General features: G+C 29.7%; 1 long non-coding RNA gene across 1 annotated transcript; it reads right to left on the bottom strand.

The window, feature by feature from the left end:
• Positions 1-8,328: 8,328 nt before the first annotated feature.
• Positions 8,329-10,394, bottom strand: LOC143043752 (uncharacterized). The gene is made up of 4 exons (XR_012968556.1): positions 10,230-10,394; positions 9,223-9,317; positions 8,820-8,919; positions 8,329-8,478 (listed from the first exon to the last, which is right to left on the bottom strand). It is a non-coding gene; the product is annotated as an uncharacterized LOC143043752 (long non-coding RNA).
• Positions 10,395-10,709: the final 315 nt, after the last annotated feature.

The following is a 10,709-nucleotide window of genomic DNA, read 5'->3' as shown; positions in this document are numbered from 1 at the left end:
ATTTAGGACTCTATGACTTATAATGTATGACTTTATTCAACATATCACCTATGATATATTATCAAAGGGACATGACTCCCATAAGATGTCATCCAATCACTTTAGTTAGACTACATCAAAACATTCTTAAGAGTAGACGAACAATTTGGTGAAAACCGTTTGTTGAAATCTTTTACGGTTTCAGAGATATAGAGATAACAAGAAAATGGGGATGCGGGGAGAAAACTCCTATAAGAATAAATGTATGGTAACACAGGTTGAGTTTTGAAATCCCCATCACCGTACGACATTATTAGCCAAAAACCCTTTCGATATGTTGTAAAACATAAAAGCATCTGGCAGAAGAAAAACAAAAATTAATCGGAACAAAAGCAAAAGGTAAGACCTAAATATTGAACATTGTAATCAGTATTCATGCTAATGGCTTTGTTGTCGTATTGTGTTTATCATAAGTCATGTTATTATCCAGTTGAATGCATTAACTACATGCATATGTCCATCTTTTTTTTTTTATTAAAGCAATAAAGACAATTAAACAATCAATCAATCATAACTCAGTTTCATTATATAATATAGTACACATCTGGTTCTACCACGAGTACGAAATTCAATATTTAAAAGATAAATTTAAGCACAAAGATAAAAAAAAATAATCTTTTTTTTTATGTAAAAGGAAGTGTGTTTCAACATTGTGTTGTACAGAAAGGATAAACATATAGTGCAATATAATAATTGTTCCAGTACAAAAAATGCTCAAATCTTTAAATTATAAGGCGAAAAAAATGTAAAAACAAATGTAATAATTAGTCAAGTAAATAGTGTCAATACCAAAGTTTTGACTACTTAGATGAAAATACCCTTGATTGATGATATTTCAGCTACCCTGGGTTAATGATATTATATCAGCAGCGGTAACACAAGTGACAGCAAACGAAAATTATATTTTGAAGGTTTACATATATTGTAAGGTATTTTTAAAAATTTAAATTAAGATGTCATACCCCGTTTCATGTTAAAAGGAAGTATAATAATTTTATTACCAGTCACTCAACAAGAAAACAAAAAAAGAATGAATATAAACTATTGTGTTTCTTATTTAATTTTTCATGTCACTTTCGTCCGTGTGAATATGGATCGATATGATAAAAGTTATTTTTTTTCTTCAAGATAATGAATGGGATGCAATGAGCTAAAAAAAAAAAGTCCAGTCGGTTAACGAACTTCTATGTACTTGTACTTCTAGAACATTGAAGAAATGAAATGGTTTTAATTTTATTGATTTTTTTTAGTATGTTGTTTTCTTTTTTCCAACAATCAATAATAATTTGGGTATTTATTTACTTTAATAATCAAAACTTAGTGGACAGTATTCTCAGTAAACAGCATTTGACCAAAAAGAATATTAGGGTGTTTTTTTAAATCACTACGGCCAGAAAAAGCAAAGCAATATAGATACATTTTTTGTACAGAATTCAAACTATATTTTTAAATTATCAACATATTCTATCCCTGGGAAGAACTGTATTGGTTCATTAAGAAAATATATTCTAATGTTTGAACCTGTCGTATTTTCCATACATTTCACGAAAATAAAGTGTTCAACCAATAAAAACATCAGGATTCTAGTTCAATCCACCATTTTCTACATTTGAAAATGCCAGAACCAAGTCCGGAATATGGCAGTTGTTGTCCATTTGTTTGATGTGTTTTATCATTTGATTTTGTCATTTGATTATGGACTTTCCGTTTTGAATTTTCCGCGGAGTTCTTTCTTTTTGTGATTTTACTTTTTACATTACTAGACATTTCAATTGTCCACATTAGTCACTTAATGAATCCCTCTCCTTAAAAAAGAAATAGCATTAAGAAAAACATGTAGCAACTACGAACGCAACACGCGGTCAAGATAGCAAGATTTTAATCAGACTCACAATCTGGTGAGCATAAACCCAAACCCCATTTAACATTAATAGAGTAAAAAAAATGAGTTAACAAAACTGCACAGTTCAGCTGATAATTTGATAAACATTAATTTGTATAAGGAACTCAAAAACAATGAAGTTAACTATTTACTTGTTTTCTAATGGACTGTTTGTTTATATTTCACACAAAGTACATATATCGATTTGAAAACTACTGTTTACAAGGTACACGAATGCAATGAACTGAGAAAATATGACAAGGTCAGTCGGTTAATGAACTACATGTACCAAGTTCTTATTGTTTATCGAGAATATTGAAATGAATGAAATATATTCAGGTATAATCTAAATCCCATTTATTTTTATTTTTCCTTTTTTTAATTCATCGAATGCTGAGTGAAAATCAATTTCATATTTTGTAAACGTATAAACAAAATAATTAATCAGAATATGTCAAGGGGACAAAAAGAAAAAAAAAGACAATTAAAAGAAGAAAAAAATACGATAAAAAATTGATAGATATTGATTGGGTTTACTGAATACACAATGGTTGTTTATATATCATGTATATAGTATGAATGAAGAAGTAAACAAGAATATAAAAAGAAAGAATGATGTGGTGATAAAATATAAATATGAGACAATAATTAACAAAACTTATTACCAATAGGTGAAAATAGCCTAAAATCCCAGAATAAAGAAATGAAGACACCCTATCCAAACTCGCAAAAGACCTACTTGTTGTATAGCCCTAATCTTCTATACACTATGTTTAGAATAAGATTGTATGTTTGGAAACAAATGATGTTTGTAACCTGAATTTGTGTTTTCTTCCAATCGATTTATGACGTTTGAACAGCAGTATACTAATGTTGCCTTTATATTTACCATATCCAAGGAAAACAATCATTTTCAAAGTCTTGCAAGGCATCATAACATTAAATTAAAAAAACTTTTAAACATGAAATCTGCCTCCAAAATAATCAAAATAATGTTTACCAATAATTAATATTTTTTGTTTCAACAGTCAGAAAGTCATAGGTTCAAAACGAGTTTCAAAATCAAACGAATCGGACTAGCTTCGTTTATAATTCACAGTATGTTTCACCATATCGAATTTTTACATGTATATAAATCGATTCGAGAACTAAAACTGGCAAGAAATTCTGTTACAATGACCCCCAAGATTATGACAAGTGCAGATATCGACCGTCAATAAATTAAAACAAGAGTTATTTTATTTGTTTTTCGTTCATTTTTTTTTATATAAATAAGGCCGTTAGTTTTCTCGTTTGAATTGTTTTACATTGTCTAATCGGGGCCTTTAATAGCTGACAATGCATTATGGGCTTTGCTCATTGTTGAAGGCCGTACGGTGACCTATAGTTGTTAATGTCTGTGTCATTTTGGTCTTCTGTGGACAGTTGTCTCATTTGCAATCATACCACATCTTCTTTTTTATATTATACATTATGTGAATTTATGCTAATTTTATTCCGGAATATCCTGAGAGAACACCCGAACACAGAACTCAAATATTGCAAATAGCCAAACAACTCTTTATCAACTCAAGAAATTGAAATACAAATGGATCAACTTAAACGAAACAAAAAAACATTAAAACATTGCAGAAATGTTTAATCTGTAAACATCAATCTCTGGAAAGTGATGAAAAGTTTTTTCAAGTAATATCTCGTCTGTTTGGTTAAATACACAAAAAAAAACCCCAGATAAATCATTATTTAGTGATGCCGCAATTATTATTATTATGGTCACGTCAACAGAATTAAACGAGTACGATGTTGAACCAACACTTTTTTATGTTTTCAGAAATCCCCACAGGCTGAAAAAAAAACCTTCTAGAATCCCAAAATAGTTTTGAATTATTTGAATATTATATTATCAGAACCAGTTCCAGACATTACAAGGGATGTGTTTTCGTTCATTAACTTTTTTTATTATCAAAGTTCTATTGTCTTGTAACACATGAACACATCTATCACCAACACTTACTCAGTTTCCAAAACAAACAACCAAACAAGTAAATAACAATGAACAGGGTCAAGACAGCGATTTATAATTCTAGTTCACAATTTGATGAGCACTATCCCCTTAGCACTTAACTTATCTAGATAACAAATAAAGTACAGTGCAGCCTCTAATTTCTCAAAATTACCCTTAACTTGAACACAACTTTCAACATAAACCGAATTTCACCATTATATAAAGGTTCTTTTAAGATAAAGAGCCATCAATCTTTCGTTTGTGCATTGGGGTCCATTAAAGGGTATTTTGAGGGCATAAAAACGAAAGTCTCAATTAACTGATATTTTAACGGCAAAAAAAAATTGTATTATTATATTTTTCTCGATAGTAAATTAAACTTTGTCCAACAAATATTTATTTTTCAGTCATTTTTAAGGTTTCAATCGTTCAATTCTTCAGATACAATTTTTTCTATGATATTGGTTTTCCCATTTACAATGAAGATTTGGCTACAAAGTCGGAAAAGCATCTTCTGTAATATTCAGTGAGAGATTTACATCATGATATTACTTAAAGTTTCTACTTGAACTTCAATGTATATAGTGTGATAAGAATTTGTAACTACAGAGTAGACATTAAAAAACCCAATTGTTTTGACAGAATTGGCCACCTTTAAACGAATTATCGGATGTATTTTTATGTGTAATTTTAAATTGCAAGATCTATTTAAATAAACTCAAACGAATAAAAAAGAGGTGGTCGTTTTCATTATTGCATGTCAAAACCAAATTTTGTGTGCATAAAATCATTTTTTCGTACCTGTTTTTAATTTTTAGGCATTTGTAAACAATAAGGTGACCTATAGTTTCTAATTTCTACATCATTTAGTTTTTGGTAGAAAGTTGTCTTATTGACATTTATACAAAATCTCCTTATTTTTTAAGAGGCAAAAAGGTAAGGAAATTATAAAACAATGTATAAATAAAACTTAAATATGATGTTTTCTAGCAATCAGTGTTGTTTTTCTTTAATTTCAGATAGTTGCCAATCCAACATGGTCAAGTTTGAAATGATTACTATATTTTTTGTCTCTGTCGTATTTCAAATGATCCATGAAATCAACGGAACCACAAGCCATCCCTAATGGTACGAAAAAACTTGCACCTGTCCTTATGCCAAAAATAATCAAAAAGGAATTCAGTGGAGTAATTATGTATATTTTGTTTTATGTAACAGTTCAATTCGAAATCATTGAATTTATTTTTTCACAAACTATCTAATTTAGATTCATAAAATTAATACTTGAGTAAGTCATTAAAGAATGTCTATTTATTGAAAGACTCAAATGCATTAGAAGTATTGATTCAACATCAACTTAACATGATTGTTTAGCTGTTCTTAATTGCAGATATACAGAGCAGTCTTTTACATAGAGTTAAAATTTAACTTTGCTGCAGCGGTTTGATTGAAATAAATTTTTATCTTTTTTTTCATCATTGAATTGTTTTACAAAAAATAGAGAGATTGTTCACTTTTGTAAGAGAACATGTTCATCGACACATCTTTTATTTAAGAAAAATTTAAGTTGCTTAAATATAAATTGAATGTAATTTATATACTTTTTAATTAAAAGAGATGCTTGAATGTAATTGAAAATAACAGTAACATGTGAATATGTTAACAGTAGTGAAGTTAGAACATTTATAATTGTTATAAATGTAAGACTGTTTCTTTCCAGGATATCAAAAACATATCAACGGAATAGACAGATGGATTATCGACTATTGCTTCCCGAATCGTGTTTCATCAGAATACGAAAGCTGTAATTACCCATACCACGAACATTATTGCGGATATAATTGTGGGGAGAGATGTTAAACACATAAGAGTAGGTGAAACAACAGTGTCAGAAATGAATTCTTTTGAAGACTGTTTTATAGTTTTTTTATTATTCCTTATTGTTATTGCAATAGGTTATGTTATGCATTGTACAATAAAATGCTCCTCACTATATGTATAACGAGTTTACGTAAATGAAACATGATTTGATTGATTTTTTATTTTTAACCACACTTTCTACATTATGTCTATTTCGTGATCTTCGTAAGAAAAACAACTGGCGAGCTAGTCAATTAAGAGACGCAGCTGTAATGTCTTTACCAGCTTGCTACACAGTAGATGAACTTTTAGATCACTTAGATACCAATGCTTCTAAATACAAAGAACAACTATACCTAAACCTTGTGTCTTTTGCCTTACTGTTTGCACTTCGAGCAAATATGATATCTTGTTTTCAGTACGTTGCATGGGTTACAAAAGTTGTAACTAGTTTGAATTTTTCCTTCTGAGAGAATTCAATGGATTTTGGCTGTACATTTTTCTTGATTAATAAACACGTTTCCAATTTTAATTTAATGAATGAAATGTCCAAGTTGAACAGAGGTTATTTGAAGGAAACGTATAAAGTAATGTGACGTGAAGATATTTGTTTTGTAACATCAATGTTAGCCAGAAAAAAAAACAACATCAAATGGAAGATCATGCTTCGTTAATATTGATTTTTGTCATTTATGTTTTCTACTTTCAACTGACCATGGCAATGAAACAAAGACAACTCAAATAACAAGAGCCATAATACCCCTTTAGCTATTAGGACAGCACATCGCTACGGTACAATTAAAAATTAAATGATATTTCAGCTACCAAAAGAATGACCACTAACTTGAAAAGGTAGTATATAAACAATGAGATTAACATAGTATGTTTTCTAGTAAATGTTTGATTTTTTTTTCGTACAAGTACATTTAAGCACCAATCGATACTAAGCAGGTGTTTACACGATAATAGAATGCAATGCGCTGAGAAAATATGAACAGGTAAGTCGACTAGCATGTACGTAGCTAAGAAACATTGCTGATGAATTATTAGCTTGGATTGAATAATCTGACATCAGTGCATTCGTATTCATCTGAACTTCAATTCAACCTGTTAGATAGAGCTGGTTTACGCAATAAAGTACGCTTGCTAAGCTATGGAAAGGATAATAATAACAACATTAAAAGTGACAAAAAGGTGAACAATTTGATTGACCGATTTGATTATCATAAAAATCATTTTTATACTCGTTAAAACTATGATTACCATATTTTTTCAACCTCAAACATGATATCAAAAAGACCAAGAAAACTTCAATCGCATGTGTTTGCTATCTCTATATATCTATATTTAGGTTTATATTGAGTTATGTGACCGTCGGATGTCTTCGGTTCTATTTTAAGGCTACGGTTGAAATTAAACAAACTACAAAACCATATGCATGTACTAGAAAAATATTCATGTCATAACGTTAGCATTTTTGAGTGATTTTAAAGTATCTAGATTTGAAGTCTTATTTTTATATGCTTTGAATATTCCTGCTTACCTACTACAGAATGACTTTTGAAATCAAATCAGTAAATACATGCACAACAAATCGTACTCAACGACTACTGAATTAAAGATCCATAGGCTGATGGAACGGGTCTATGTAGAATCAGTTAAAACATGTTTGTTAGGGCTTAACCCTCTATGAAACCCTGGACAGTAATGTAGCATTACAACATAAGAACAAACTATAAAAATCAGTTTCGAAATCGCTTGATTCATTATATTTGCTCGAAGTTCAAACAGTTATTGATAAGACGAAAGACACAAAGTTTAGGAGTACTTTGGTCTGCTGGTAGGTTGTTTTTTTTTAATTTAGAGGCCTTGGTATCTAAGTGATCTAAAAGTTCATCTACTGTATAGCTAGCTTGTAAGGACGTTATAGATGCGTCTAACTCCAATCTTAATTGTGACCTACCAAATTAGACTATATACCGGATTTGTTATCACATAAGCAACACGACGGGTGCCACATATGGAGCAGGATCTGCTTACCCTTCCGAAGCACCTGAGATCACCCCTAGTTATTGGTGGGGTCCGTTTTGTTTATTTTTTAATTTTCTATGTTGTGTCATGTGTATTATTGTTTGTCTGTTTGTCTTTTTTATTTTTAGCCATGGCGTTGTCAGTATATTTTCGATTAATGAGTTTCACTGTCCCTCTGGTATCTTTTGTCCCTCTTTTAATTGGCTAGGTGGCCAGTTGTTTTTCTTACTAAGTTCAGTTGTTCTCTCTGGGAACTCCAGTGGCTTCCCCGACAAATAAAAATTAGACATCACGAAATAGACAAAGTGTAGAAAGTGTGGGGTCAAAAATTAAAGATCAATCAATTCATGTTAACGTATACTCGCTAAACATATAGTGAGGTGCATTTAATTGTACAATGTATGACCAAAAATATGTAATAACAATAAGGAATCCCAAAAATGAGATAACAATAAAACAGTTTTCAAAAGATTTTATTTCATTACATTTCTGACAATGTAGTTTCGCCTGCTCTAGTGTGTATAACATTTCTCCCTACAATTGTATCCGCAGTAATGTTCCTGGTGTGGGTAATTACAGCTTTCATGTTCTGATGAAACACGATTCGGGGAGCAATAGTCGATAATCCATCTGTCTATTCCGTTGATATGTTTTTGATATCCTGGAAAGAAATAGTCTTTCATATATAACAATTTCATAGGCAATTCTTACATGTATTGCTAATGAAAGTCTTATTTAATACATCTGTATTAATATTGTTAACATATTTACATGTTATTGATTTCTGTTTTTTTTTTAATTAGATCCAAGCATATCTGTTAATAACAAAGTATATAAATTACATTCAATTTAAACTTAAACTTTTCTTGATAAAAAATGTGTCAATTTGTCTTATTAAAGCTGACGTTACAGTGAATACACTCTTGAAGTTTTGTAAAATAACTCAACGATAACTTAATTTTTATTTAACAATTTCAACTGATGATTTGAATAACTACATACCTGACAGTAAGTAAGTTTCACTTTCTTTGAAGTGAAATCTGTCAAAACATTCTCTAGCCATATGCACTTTTGCATATCCCATATACGTCTTTGGTGTATTCTAAAATTCAAAATAGCTAATTGTTAACTTACACTCTGCCAATAAAAGTGTATGGCAATACAAATTTACCTTAAACCACGGACTTTAAATCGTATTAAATATGGAAATTACAGACATTGTCAACCAATTTGTTAAATTTGTTTCATCAAACTGTATTGATATATTCAGAATATTTGATCAGTCGGTTTCGTTTTATAACATGTACAATGAATCAAACATTTTTTTTTATATATTTGTTTACTTTTATGAAATATGAGTTCAAAATTAATGTAGAAATTTAGCAATTTTAGATACGAAACTTACTTTACATGCTTCTATAAGTGCCACTCTCATAGAATGATAACCGTGAACAGGTGTCTGAGGAAAAACCTCAAGATCTTTAATTCTCACCCTCCATGCTGTTGATAAAGCAAATCTGGTTTAGTATTGTAGCACTTTTGACTGATGTAGTGTCATCTATTTTCTTTTGTCATCAATTATTTAATATTTATAGTTAATATGTTATTGTTAATACAAAATGCCTTATTTAATATCCAAGCGATCTCTTCACAGATGTTATTAACGCTTTTTCATCATAGACATTATACATGTATTGTCTTGCATTTTTTATTACTATAATTCATAATAAAAAAAAACGTAAAATATTTTGGCAATAATTAAAAAAAAGGATGAAAAATATTGATAATAAAACCTGTTATAAATATTACAACGCATTTGTGGTCTAAATGAACAAAAGCGGCATCATAGACACGTGGCAAGAGATTTCACTCAAACTGTTGCCGTTGGCAGAATATGTGGCACTTTATATTTCTATGTTGTGTTTGTAATTGTTGTTTTACCGGGTTATCTGTTGATCTTTTCCTTCTTTTTTTGCTATGTCGTTGTCAGTTTATAATTTACTTATGAGTTTGAATTATACTTTGGTATAATTCGTTAATATTCTATGATAAAGGCTGCTTTATGACGGTGCAATAATGATACAATATATCTCAAATTCCAATGAAGTCTTTCGATCAATACATATTATTTGATGACAAAAAAGATGAACATTTATTTCAATCAAACCGTTGCAGTGAGGTTAGATGTTTGCTCCATGTTAAAGACTGCTCTGTAACTCTGCCATTAAAAACAGCAAAACAATGATGTTAAGTTAATTTTGAATCAATACTTCAAATTTCTTTAAATACATAAACAATCTTTAATTAATTATTAATTTCATTTAAATAAGATATGTTTGCAAAATTGTGATGAAAATATATGCAATGCTTTCGACTTGAACTATTAGATAAAACAAAAAAATATATAATTACTCCACTGAATTCCTTTTTTATTTTTTTCTGCATATGGACAGGTGCATTTATCTATTTTGTACCAGTAATGATGGCTTACGGTTCCTTCGATTTCATTGAGCATTTGTAACACGACAACGACACAAAATATGGTAATCATTTCAAGCTTTACCATCTTGGATTGGCAACTGTCTGAAATTAAATAAAAATAACAATAATTGCAAGACAAAATGTCACTAAAGTTTTTTGTTTAAAATTTTCTTACCTGTTTTCCTCTATAGATTTTGTATAAATGCTAGTAAGACAACTTTCTACCAGAAAGCAAATGATGTCGAAAGTAGAAACTATAGGTCTTTTTATTCAAATATATCATTATCCAAATTACATGCACAGCATCAAACTACAACAAATGCGTTCAGATCATACAATTTTAATACCTTAAAAATAATTCACTAAAGAACAAAAGAAATATTTGAAATAACAGATGTGTCCTTTCACAAA

This window comes from Mytilus galloprovincialis, chromosome 1 (genome assembly GCF_965363235.1).
Source record: "Mytilus galloprovincialis chromosome 1, xbMytGall1.hap1.1, whole genome shotgun sequence".
Taxonomy (NCBI): domain Eukaryota; kingdom Metazoa; phylum Mollusca; class Bivalvia; order Mytilida; family Mytilidae; genus Mytilus; species Mytilus galloprovincialis.
Note: the sequence above shows the minus strand (reverse complement) of the source record. Positions and strands in the feature narration are given on the sequence as shown.